Source organism: Zootoca vivipara, chromosome 8 (genome assembly GCF_965207765.1).
Source record: "Zootoca vivipara chromosome 8, rZooViv2.hap1.1, whole genome shotgun sequence".
In the NCBI taxonomy this organism is placed as follows: Eukaryota; Metazoa; Chordata; class Lepidosauria; order Squamata; family Lacertidae; genus Zootoca; species Zootoca vivipara.
Window position 1 is genome coordinate 20,989,632 of NC_142591.1, and position 12,900 is coordinate 21,002,531.

Here is a 12,900-nt window from a genome sequence, read left to right on the forward strand (position 1 = left end):
ACGCAGCTAGAAACCCAAGTTTGGGAAACAGAGACTGTAGACAATGCTAAACTAGATGGCTCGATGGTATGATTCCATACAGTATGCAGTGGTTTGAAATGTTTCTATGGATGAATTAAAATCAGTGCAGGGACTCGAATAATTTTATGTCTTTCTTATTTATTTGTTTGTTTGTTTGTTTGTTTGTTTAATTTCAGTGCTGGCCTTCATCGTACTGTAGATCTCAAGGTGAAGAGAGGGGGGGGAGGAATGAAGGGCATGCTGAAGTGCTTTCTACGGATTGGTTGTAGGCGTTGGGAATGAGCCCTTTATGAAAATTGCAACAAAATCTATTTCCCATTTGACCAGGTGTTTCCAATCTCAAAAACGGTGATATCTGGAACATTGAATTGTCTTGTGGTCCTGCCTGAACATGAATTTTCTATGGGAAATTGCTTGAGAAGGGAAGTTTTTCCCTCTTTTTCTCTCGATGGATAGCTCAGCTGCTTAGAGCAGCGTTTCTCAACCGCTGTTCCGCGGCACACTAGTGTGCCGCGAGACGCTGGCTGGTGTGCCGCGACGTGCCGCGACGAGAAGGGCGATTTACATTGTCACGTGCCTGGCGGCCGCCAATAATCAACCCGCCGGAAAGCAATATTTCTCCTCCTCTTTCCCAAAGCTCAGTGCAAACGACTGGAGGGTGGTTTTAGAGTCTAGGGAGGCCCCCTAGGGAGGTGCGCTCCAGATCTGCCGCCGCCCCCCCTTAAACCGCATCGAGGTTGCTCCGCCTCCCCTGCCTCCTTCGCCCGTCCTTCGCCATGGCTGCGCGGCGGACGCTGGGCTTCGCGGTCCGGAATTACTCGCAAGCAGCAGCCAAGGTAACCTTTCGCCTTTGAGCCGCCCCGCAGCTCCCCTGGAAGTGTGCACGCCCTTGTAATCCGGGGGCAGGCAGAGCCTTGCCTGTACTGGAGAGGAGAATTGGGGGTCTGAAGGCTTCTCCCCTCCCATGGGGCGGCAGGAGGGAGATTAATTTCCTCCTTCCTATAGTCAATATAGGGCGGCACAGAGTTAAATTTTTTAACTTTTTTAATGGTGGTGTGCCTCGTGATTTTTTTCATGGAACAAGTGTGCTGTGGCCCAAAAAAGGTTGAGAAACACTGGCTTAGAGCATGGTGCTAATAACAACAATGTTGCAGATTTGAACCCCATATGAGACAGCTGCATATTCCTGCACTGCAGGGAGTTGCTCTAGAATTCTAGATGATCCTCAGGGTCACTTCCAACTCTATGATTCTCTCTCTCTCTTTTTCCAGAATGTGATCGGATAAGGGGAAGGTCACAGCAATGCCAACTTCAAGTCGGAAGGCAGGTGGAGAGTGGGGGGGGGGTTATAACAGAGGGGAAAGTAACAGGTTGTTCTAGGGTTGGATTGGGTTTGGTTAGGTTCTGGGACTGGTGGGGTTGAGGGAACAGGCTGCTGTTGGTGGGTCACTTTCTCTTTCTCCAAATTGCCATTACCGGTAAGCCACACTTGCAACATTTTAACTAGGATACCAATAGCAACAAAATAAAATGCAACATTTTAGTAGAACTACCCATCTTCCACAAGAAACAAATTTGCAGCAGTGGAGTGCTGTATGAAATAGTATTATCTGTCAATAAACCAAAGTGTGCATTCGCCACAGCCGTAACTCATTTGCAATGAGCAGTGTCAGATAAAAGAAAATCAAAACTCCACTATAGCTTGAAAAGAGTCCTTGATTCCATTTCAGTCGTTTTGTACTGAAACAATAACTTTTAAAAATTGATATTGGATACTAATAAAAATATTGAACCCCAAACTTTTTATGGCGTGTTTATCTGTAAATTACTGCAGCTCTTTTTAAACAAACAAACATTTTATCATCATGCTAATGTTTGTTTGGATTTGTGCCCAAAGGTCTTTAGATGAAGGACCCTTTAGATGAAGGTTTTGAACGGGGGTAATTCGAATAAGATCTATATAAAGTACTGCATAAGGGTCTGGTGACTTCTGTTTCAGTGTATCTGAAGAAGTGTGCATGCACAGGAAAGCTCATACCAATTACAAACTTAGTTGATCTCTAAGGTGCTACTGGAAATATTTTTTTTTATTTTGTATCTATTATTTGATTATTGATGTATAAAGCTCCCGAATGTGTTTTGCATAGTTGACTTTTTACCTCTACCTTCAGTACATTGAATTTTACAGTACTTTATTGCTATGGCTAGCGGCTGATGCAAATGAAGATTCTTCTGATCTGATCTCTTGGACAAGCCACCTGCCTTCGCTTGGGCGCGGGCGCTTCTGGGGAAGCGAGGCTCACGGCGGAGTTTGGCGCCGGGACATTGCGAGAAGGTGCGCGCACGCGCGGGAAACAGCGCCAGAAAGGCTCCTCTCGGCGCGGCTGGGTGAATGAGCGCGAAGCTACGGTGTCTCCGGGAAGGGAAGGAGCGAGTGGAGCCGCGTGCGAGAGAGAGAGAGACTCGTTTTGCTTCCTCCAGCGATTGATCGCGGGACAAGAGGGGAAGGCGCCCCAGTGTCCGGTAAGCCACGCGCAAAAGAGCTCGAAATGGAATGCCGCGGCGGGCGCGGGCTGGCTCGCTATTGGATAAGGAGTTTTCTCCCGCGCGTGGGAGTCCTCGGCATGAAGCTGTGAATGGCGCTGGGAAGGTGCGCGGTGGTTGTGGTTGTGTGTGTGTGTGGTTGCGGTGTGAACTAGAGCGAAGGCAACACCCGGCTCTGTCTCGCTGGGGTCTCTTGGTCTGTTTCGTCGGAATTCCCAGAGTGAAAAAAAGACGCGATCCTAAAGGAGCGCGCAGGGGCCTTGCAGGGTAAATAAGTCCGCTTCGACGCCCCTTGCCCCCCTTCTCTTTATTGGAGTGTTTCTTTTTAAAGCGCGCAGGTGGACTTCGCTTTTCGTTTAATTGCAAGCTTACTTGCGAGGATCGGGGGTGGCAAGTCGAATGAAATATGTGGGGGAGGGGGCACGTGAGCCCTGCCCCGCACAATCGATCACGTGACTAACTGAACGGCAATGCCCATCAACTTTTTGGGGGGAGGGGGCTCAAATATTTTATTGGGGTGTCGCCGGCTCCTATGGTGGGGACTCCTAACTCCTTATTAGGCACTGCGTCCTGGAACTAGGATGCGTGGTAGTTTACTCCGGATCATCAGCCTGATGATGGGGGTCACATTCTGTGCTTCTGTTCTGCCCCGATTTACACCAGCGGAGAGGGTGGAGTTGAGACAGAGAAATGAAACGGGGAGGGGGGTTTATAAATCAGGCATTGAAGAGACGAGTTTTGGAGAAAGGGGGGGGGAAGCGCTCGCTTTAAGAAATTGAGTATCCGGCCCTAGTACTGGCTAATCCTTGGGACGGGAAGGTATTTCTTGCTATTAAGAGCTGCCGCCGCCGCCTGCTCCTCAAGGTGCCAACCGGCCATTAATTACTTTCAGCTGGTGGGGTTCCAGGCAGCCCCACCCGGAGAAAGGGGCGCACATTCCTGGCACCAATCAGCTAATTCCATTTACCTCCGCGCCGTTCGCTCCCGTCAGAATATTCATGAGCGGAGGAAGGCGCACCAGTGGCGGCGGCGGCGGCTCGGGCACACGGCGGCCGCTCCGAACAGGAGCAAGCAGGCAGCGCGAAAAGAGCAGCAAAGAAACACGTTCTATAGATAATAATAATGTCCACAACAGCTTTCCTATAGTCTCCTGTCCCCAACTCACTGGGGCCGAATGAGCCTCGCTTCTCCTCCCGCCACTGACCTGAGGCGAAACCGTGAGACGTTCACCTCAGTGGCAGAACCTCTGAGGGAAAGCGAGCGCGGGACTTTTTTTTCCCCGCGACAGGGAGCGGGCTTTTCTCTCTTTTTTTAAATTTCATTTTATTTTTCTCTCGGCCGGAGAAAGCTGTTACAGTATTTCTTTTAGGCAGCGCGCAGGTCGGCCTTGACGCGCGACTGACTACCCAGGGGCGGTGGGGAGGGGAAGCCCGAAGGAAACTCCTGACGAGCCGCTAGAGGGAAGGGGGGGAGGACGCCCTGGCGTTGGTCACAGCGACGCCGGTGGGCAGGCGGCGGCGGCGGCGGCAGCGGGGAGCCGAGCTTCGCGGCGGGGGCTTCTGGCGGCTCGAGGCGGCGGCGGCGAGCTGGAGTTTGTGTCGGGACCTTGCGAGGAGGCGTGCGGCGAGGTGAAGGAGAGAGAGGCGCCCTTGCGACGGCGGGGTGGCCACTCGCCGGCTCCTGGAAGGGAAAGGGAGAGAGGGAGAGAGAGACTCGCTTTATCTCCCTCCAGTTTATCCCGGGACGAAATTAGACGGCGGCAGCAGCAGCACCTCGCCGGGTAAGTGACGCATGACGACTCTCCAAGGGGCGCTGGGTGTCGCGCGATCGTGCCTGGGTTTTCACGTGGCTGCGGATGGAACTTCCTCCTGCGCAAGGGAGAGATCCGAGCGTGTTTTTAGGGGGAAGGAGCGCCCAGGCACCGAGATCCCTTTCAGTCTGGTCCCCCTGGCTTCTTGCATGTTCGGTCCGAAGTTCCCGCCGAGTTACAGGGCGCTCGATCCCAAGCTTAGGGAGACGGAGTAGTAGCGCGGCGGCGGCTTACTCCGGGTTAATAGAGAAGCTGTCATCCTGGATCTGACCCAAGCTGGAAGGTTCAATGGACGCATCCAGGTACCAACGCTTGGGGGAGGGGTTGCCACCCTTTTAGCGTCGTGTTCAAAGCAGGGGCCGTCCCCCTACAAGTTTGTGGAGGGAGGCACAACTAAAAATAAGAGTTATGGGGGATGTGTGGAGGAGCAGAAATAGAGAGGAGGCTGGACTCGAACCATTGGCTTCAAGTTGGAGAAAGGAGATTCCAGCTAAACATTCGGAAAAACTTTCTGACAGCAAGAGCTGTTTGGCAGTGGGGTGGAGACTCCCACCAGAGGTGGCGGGCTCTCCTTCCATGGAGGTTTTTGAAGCAGAGATTGGATGGCCCTCTGTTGTGGATGCTTTAGTTGAGATCCCTGCATTGCAGGGGGTTGGACTAGAAGACCCATGGGGTCTCTTCCTACTCTAAGATTCTATAAGCACATGTCTAGAATGCAGGATGAAGGAGGAGACCCTCTGGTGTGGCTACAGTGGCAATTCAGATCTGGAATTTTCTAGCTCAATGACAGAGCTTTGGAAGTTTAACGTAACTCGGTGGTGCAACTGTTTTGAGAAAATGGGAGCTGAGTTCTGCATCAGTGGGGAAAGAGTGGTACTTGTGGCAAGCGTGAGTGGCCTATTTGGGGTATTTGGGCAGTGGGCAGCCCTTCCATGGTCAGTGGAGACATTTGCTACAGAAAGACCTCTGCGAGGGGGTGGGGGAGCACAGGGGAGCTTTATAAAGATGGAGACCAAACAGAGGATAGTAGGAGCTGTACACATTAAGGATCTAAAAACAGGAGCCTGGTAGGTTTTAAAGAGTGTTGCACAAGACAGAGTAAAGCAAAGATTCATCTATACACAGAGAGCTTTTGCAGAAGTTGTGAGTTCTGTTCAGAGAGACTCTAAGGAGATGGGGGATCTTTTACCATGCCAGGTCCTTAACCTTTATATGTGACAGTATGGATAAATATGCAGTGATCTGTAGCAGAACATCACTTTTAATTGGAGAGGCGGTCTGTAGAGGAAGTGAATTGTGAGAACACTGAAAGCAGGTTGAGAAGCATCAGGAGGACAAAGTATCCTAAAACCTCAGTTTCACTGTAAATAGGTAAAAATTAGTTTTTGTTTTGTTTTGTGTGCTGTAAACAAAGTGAATGATTCTCTTCCTTCTTCCCAGAAGAGGTTTGTGTTCTTTTCTGACCAGCTGAATTGGTCACATTTGGCTGGTCATGGATGTCCCTTTCATATGGCACTTCAGATTCAGGAATCTGCCCATTTTTGTTCGTAGTATATATGAAGGAGAGAAAGAGGTGGAGAGGATGGAGTTGAGGTAGAGAAAATAAATGTTAAAAAGATACGGAAGGAAGAGATCCAGTGACTGGGACATAAATCAGGCAGAATATATGGGGCATTGATGAGAATAGTTCTTTTCACTCCTTTATATATATATTTTTTATAAAAAAGTGCCTACTTTAGAAGAAAGAAAAAGAAGACGACTGATTATTGGCATCCAGCACTGAAACCAAGGCAGCTGATGCTGAGAGGAGCCAAAGGGTGCAGTTCTTCTTAGTTTAAAAACAGCAAGGCATTCTTTGCCAAAGATTGCTGTAAACACTGAATAAAGATTTCATTGTGGGTTGGTGTGACTAGAATAATTAGTCAGTTAATTGTTCATTCTGATTCAAAGGTGCAGTAATCAGCAATACATAGTTTTTTTAAAAAAATAGCAACAAGTGAAAGAGAAAGAAAGTCAAGTCACTTACTTGCAATATTTATCACTTATTGTCATATTTACCATCTGTTATAGTGTTATAGAACCCAGAAAACTGAACTTGGTGGTTTTTTTTATTTCTTTCAAAGGTAAATCTTGGAATGCAATGGGATGTGTGCTTTTTTATATAAAAAAATCTTGCATCTACTCCCTTTCAGTTTGATGTGACAGTTGTGTTTCTCTCTCTCTTTAATGGAAAAAAATGCAAAGGTGACTATAGAATGAACATCTTAAATGGATTGACTAATACCAATTAATATATTCTTCTGTGCTCACTTTATTGCCAACTCAGCAGGGATGAAAGCTAATTGTGCCAGCTTTTGTGCTGCTCTGACACTCTTCAAGCAGGCTTGCTAGAGTGGAGCTGTAAGCTGGGTTTTTTTTTTAACACTGTAATTATTGTGTCTGGAGCAAGTTACATTACCAAAAAAAAACATTGCTCTATCAACTGCTCAACTGGCATTATAAAAAGTTTTTATAGTATTAGCTATTCTATGTGACTTTATGCAGAGTGTGAAATGGTTGCTGGTGCCTCAGGATGACTTTAAATCATGGAAATTATGAATACTTACATAGCACCATAAATGTGCATAGTGTTTTATAGCATAAGGTGTGTGTTTCTTTAAAACTAGTCCCGACCCTGAGGAAATGTAAAAAGACAGAGGGAGAGGTGAGAAGAAAAGATCATGAAGGATGGATGTAAGAAAAATCAGTTAACCCATAACTGCAGTGCATTCCTATGTGCAGAAGTAGGTGTATTCAGTGAGGAGAGCAGAGCAATCCTTACTCTGGCCCACAGAATAGCACAATTGGTAAGGGCGTGGAGCTGACAATGCCAAGGCTGCAGGTTCGATCCCCATAAGGGACTGGTGCATATTGGTTGGACTAGATGATCCTCAGAGTCCTTTCCAACTCTGACTCTCTGAGATTCTTTGACCAGGAAACAGCAGGACAGAATGGAGTTGTGGCACCTTGTCACTTGCACCAGCCAGGGCAGAAGGTGGAGGCAGTTGTAGCCACCCTTTTTTTTGTTGCACCATCCCAAAGCTGGAGTCATATGTTAGTATCCAATGGATCTAGCTCCGCTCTGAAATACTCTAATGCCTCATCAGTTACTGCTGGAGGGGGGGGCACTGGTGGTAGCACACTGCCTCTGCTGTGGTTTCTTCAACGTGCAGCATGACAGTAGATTCCCCTGCTTGTGTGATCCTACCCAGCAGTGCAGACTGGGGGTTAGGACTGCAGCCTCACTCCCCAGTTAAGTATGTTTAAGACCGCAGCTTTAGATGTGATTGGAGATGGTGACTTTTAGGGGGTGAATAAGCAAGGGCGTTTTGCTTTCGTAAAAGGTGGGCTTTAAGGAAGGATTTAAAGGAAGCGACAACTTGGGCTTCATATAGTATATTGTTACTTCCTGACATTCACTGAAGGAAAAAAACCCAGCAGTGTGCTGGTAGCCTCATCTACCTTATAAGCAATAACTGTCATCTGTCTGTGGGCATCAACATGGCAGTACAAGGCTCTGGAACCATTTGACCAATTTGCAGAAAGAAAGTGTCATTCAAAAGTCCATAGCCTGCAGGCAAGTCATGCCTTTCGCAAGCTTAATTATTCCCCTTCTTAATATAAAACCAAATCTGCTTTCATGGAGAGCATGTTTATTTTGGATACAAAAAGTATATCCCACCTGTTTTTCAGAAGGATTTCAAGGCAAAAAAAAGACAACAGGAATTTGAATTCACAGTTCAAACACATAAGTCAAAATGCTAGCATATAAAATAAATCAAAATATTAGCATTTAAAACAAGGCCACAAGAAGAGTTTGCAAAACACCCATCACAATTAAAAGTTCAAAATACCAAGGGGGGGGGGAATAAATATTCAGCCAAAGGTGTTTTTAGATAGCCATGTCTTCATCAGCTTTCTAAAACAGTACTGTGAATGGGCCGCCACACAACTCACATGGTAAGGCATTCCACAGGGATGGAGCCACTACAAAGTAGGTCCTATCCTTTGTCATTGCCAAGTGTTCCTTGTGGTGGTGAGGTTACTGGAGCAGGGCTACAGAGGATAACTGGAGCATGCAGGCAGGCTTATATAGAAGGGGGAATTCCTTAGGGTATACAGGTGACAAACCTTTAAGGCAGGGGTCAGCAAACTTTTTCAGCAGGGGGCCAGTCTACTGTCCCTCAGACCTTGTGGGGGGCAGGACTATATTTTGAAAAAAAAATATGAATTCCTATGCCCCACAAATAACCCAGAGATGCATTTTAAATAAAAGAACACATTCTACTCATGTAAAAACATGCTGATTCCTGGACTGTCCGCGGGCCGGATTTAGAAGGTGATTGGGCCGCATCTGGCCCCCGGGCCTTAGTTTGGGGACCCCTGCTTTAAGGGCTTTAGAAGGCTAACACTAGCACCTTGAATTGAGCCTGGAAACAAGCCAGCTATCAGAATCCCAGTTGCAGCTTTTTGCTTTGCAAGAGCACCCTCTAATTTGAAGGTTACTAAGGCATGAATTGCTGTGAAAGAAGTCTAGCTTTGTTAAGAAGGGTTGTAGCTGGTGAACCAGCCAAAGCTGAAAGAAGGCACCCCTCACCAGTGACACTCCTTGCCCATCTAGGAAGAGTGCTGAGTAAAGCTACAAACCTGACATTTCAGGGCAAATGCAGCCCTGTCCAGGAAACATTGTAAACCCAAACCTGAATCAGATGGTCTACCTAACAGCAATACTTCCATTTTGTCTGGAGTCAGCATGTTCCACCCCATCCTTTGCCATTGACAAACTACAGTTCAATCTTTCAACTGGCTCCCTGGTATCTGATGGAAATTAGGACGTTGGCTGTCAGCAGAATACTGATGACCCTGGAACCCATATATCTGGGCGACCTACACCAGTAGTTTCTTTTAACAGCACAGGGTGGGGGAGATGGAGCCTATTGGCCAAGAGGAAGAAAACAGTCTCCCAGCATCACCTTCCTGCTCCTATCTCTCAGAACTGAGTGGAGCCAGATGGATACTTTGCCCCTAATGTCTATTGAAGACAGCCCAGGAGCATATAACAAACAGCAGTATCAAATGTTGCTGTAGTCTCCCAGTCCATCTTCCAATGTAAACCATCCCACCAGAGGCACCCAAAGCAGTTTTCATGCAAAAACCAGACCAAAAGCCAGACGCTGGAAGGGATCTAATCAATTTCATTCAAAAGTCCTTTGAGTTGTACCACCAAAACCTACTCACCGAGCTTGCGCCTTATAGTGGGCAATAGTTATTCAAAAAGACAAAATATGTGATTTTTAAAATTTTATTTTTTTACAAAACCCTCCCTTGTGGAAGCCTTTACTACTTCGCTAGCCAATGTGTGGACTTGATTTCACCAACCAGGATGAGTAAGGCTCCAAGGACATAAGTTATCAGTCACAGATCTCTAAGGATCCACATTCTAGGGGCCAACAAGTTGGAAGGCATCCAACAAAACACTGCAAAGAGAGCCCCTAGCCTCCTCCAGAACTTGGTACAGTGGTACCTCGGTTTAAGAACAGTCCTGTTTATGAATGATTCGGTTTACGAACTCCGCAAAACCAGAAGTAGTGTCCCAGTTTGCAAACTTTACCTCAGTTTAAGAACGGAATCTGAATGGTAGAAGGGCACCGGCAGTGGGAGGCCTCATTAGGGAAACAACGCCTCAGTTTAAGAATGGTTTCGGTTTAAGAACGGACTTCCGGAATGGATGAATTTCATAAACTGAGGTACCGCTATACTGACAAACTATCCCCCCCATTTACATTACTAAATGTTAGATGAAAAAGAGAAGGGATCAAGGAGAACCTGCCCCGATAATTTGATTGAAAGGTGGGTTGCAAACCTTAACAATAATTTTTTAAAAAATGTATAGCATGGGAGAATCGAAATAAAATGGCAGTTGTATTAACAGAACCATTTGCTAGTTTCTGGTGGCGCTGTGGTCTAAACCACTGAGCTTGCTGATCAGAAGGTTGGTGGTTCGAATCTGGTTCGAATCACAGCAACGGAGTGAGCTCCCGTTGCTCGGTCCCAGCTCCTGCCCACCTAGCAGTTCGAAAGCATGTCAAAGTGCAAGTAGATAAATAGGTACCGCTCTAGCAGAAAGGTAAATGGCATTTCCGTGTGCTGCTCTGGTTCGCCAGAAGTGGCTTAGTCATGCTGGCCACATGACCTGGAAGCTGTCTGTGGACAAACACCAGCTCCCTTGGCCTATATAGTGAGATGAGCGCCAAAACCCCAGAGTTGCCTGCGACTGGACCTAATGGTCAGGGGTACCTTTATTAAGTATGTACAAAGCAAGGTCAATGTGGGTAGAAATGGATGCATATGATCACAGAATATCTTGTAAACAAAGTTTCTTTTTAATAAAATAAAATAAATGGGATTGTTTCAAACTGGATGTCAAAAATGGGCCAATTAATCTGTAGTATGACTCAAGTGAGCAGCAAGATTTTATGCCAGGGATTAATTTGGCTTTCATTGCAAGTTCAGAGAGCATATCTATATATCATCTCTAGATCTAGATCTGTATATCTCTCTTAGAGCCACAGTTGTCATTAGAAAACTGGGAAGAAGTCACCAGTAAGGGAAAGAAATAAGAAAGCCTGCAGGCACACATCCACCTTGCAGCTGGGAAATAAGTTTTTTTTATTGTTTTTGAGTGCGGCTGAACTTTGACACTGTTCGGTATGCTAGAGAATTGGGAAAGCCACAAATTGTCTTGGGAATAACTCCAGTGTTTCCTTCATGCTTTTGGCCCGAAGCAACGAAAGCAACAATGCGCACAGTGTGACCTGTATATTCAGAATTCCACAAAGCTCGCGAAGTTTTCACAAAACAATGGGTTGCCTGATTATAAGAAGGGATATGAAGCATGTAGAGAAGAGATAAGCCCTTTGGAAAATGAACCACACTGCCATTTATCTGAACTGCTATGTTCAAATGGGTAAGAGGGATAGAACTGTGATAAGGGCCAATATTAACTGTGTGTGTGTGTGTGTGTGTGTGTACACCATATTTGGAGAGGAAACTTGGTTGGGTTTCTTGCTTGTTACTCATTTTGTTAAGTGCAAACTGTTTCAAGACAGTCTTCTGCTCAGTGTTTTCTTCCCAAAAAAGCCAAGTAATCTGAATCAAGGTTGGGTTTTTTTTGGGGGGGGGGTTAAACATAAAGTACAGTGCATGCCTTGGGCTGCACTCCTAGCCCCCTGTTTAGCATGGCTGAAGAGGGTTAAGGTTAGGTGAATGAATGAATGCTACCAAGTTCATTCCCGTTCCATCTGGGGTGGGAGATGAGTTTCTGCTGCAGAGGCTCCCACCATGCCTGTTGAAAGAGCAGCCTCCCACCAGCAGGGTTTTCACCAGTGGTGGTTGCCATTAAGGTCCCATAACATAATGGTGTAGACAAGGTCATAGAATCAAATCCATCTCTCTCTCTTTCCTGGAGAAGAGCTGGGGCGGCTAAAAATAAATGTCTCCCCCTTCCCATTCTTAGGATTGGTCTCCCGAGTCTGTATGAGTTTTAACCTTGGACACTGTGTGTGTCTATCAGCTATGGAAATACGTTTCCAGTGGGCATTTCTATCTCTTCCTCTCTTTTTGATTTGATAGATGGGGGATGACCCCATCACCAAAACGTTAACAAAGGTATGCTTCTCTAATAAAAAAATATATTTAATCTTAAATGATAAAAAATGAAATTATATTCTATAATACATCTTGTCTCCTCTCAACTGAGGAAGAGGGCAGAAATCCCTAACTTGCTGTCAACGGCTGAAAAATAACAGAGGAGGTTAATCCTTAAATATGAGGCTAACATTCCTAAATGGGTGGTGGAGTTGCCTATATGAAAATGCCTTTCAGGAGGTTCCACCGAAAGGTAAACTGAGGCTTCCCGTATGTGGGAACACATCTGATAGTGCTGGGTGATATACCGTCCAAAACTGGTTTGAAGATCATATTGTGATACTGGTTTCATAATTTTTGACCCGGCAATTTACCACAAATTATGATGTGTGTGTGTACTGTGCAATAATCAAACCATGAAGTCAGCAAATGCTTCTCTCAATTCCCTGCAGCTCCTGTCAACTCTGCCAGCTCAGCTCTCCCCTGGCTCATGCAGGGGGAAGCAAATCAAAAGAGCAGACGCCTGCAAAGATCACGATGTGGGAAAAACTGTGAAGCCAGCCAATGCCTCTACATAGCTCCATCCTTATTTCATACACTGTGGTATATCACAATGTTTAGCTGGTGATATAATGTGATACTGAAAACCAGATATCACCCAGCCCTAGTTTCTGACCACTTGAACAATAAAAAACGAGAAGGGCATATGGATATCAGTTTCAATTCGGGATTCTCATAGGCATCTGGTTGGCCACTGTAAGAGAAGGGTGCTGGACTAGATGGACAAACGGTCTGATCCAGTAGGGGTCTTGTTATGTTCTTATCAGCATCAGCTCATG

At 46.3% G+C, this 12,900-nt stretch overlaps 1 protein-coding gene across 1 annotated transcript in view; it reads left to right on the forward strand.

Annotated features, from left to right (window-relative positions):
• Positions 1–4,078: 4,078 nt before the first annotated feature.
• The window catches only part of CDH20 (cadherin 20), a 161,788-nt gene continuing 152,966 nt past the window's right edge, over positions 4,079–12,900 (forward strand). The window contains exon 1 of the mRNA XM_088676224.1: positions 4,079–4,345. The gene's annotated coding sequence lies outside the window, so the exon portion shown is untranslated. The remainder of the gene's footprint in view (positions 4,346–12,900) is intronic.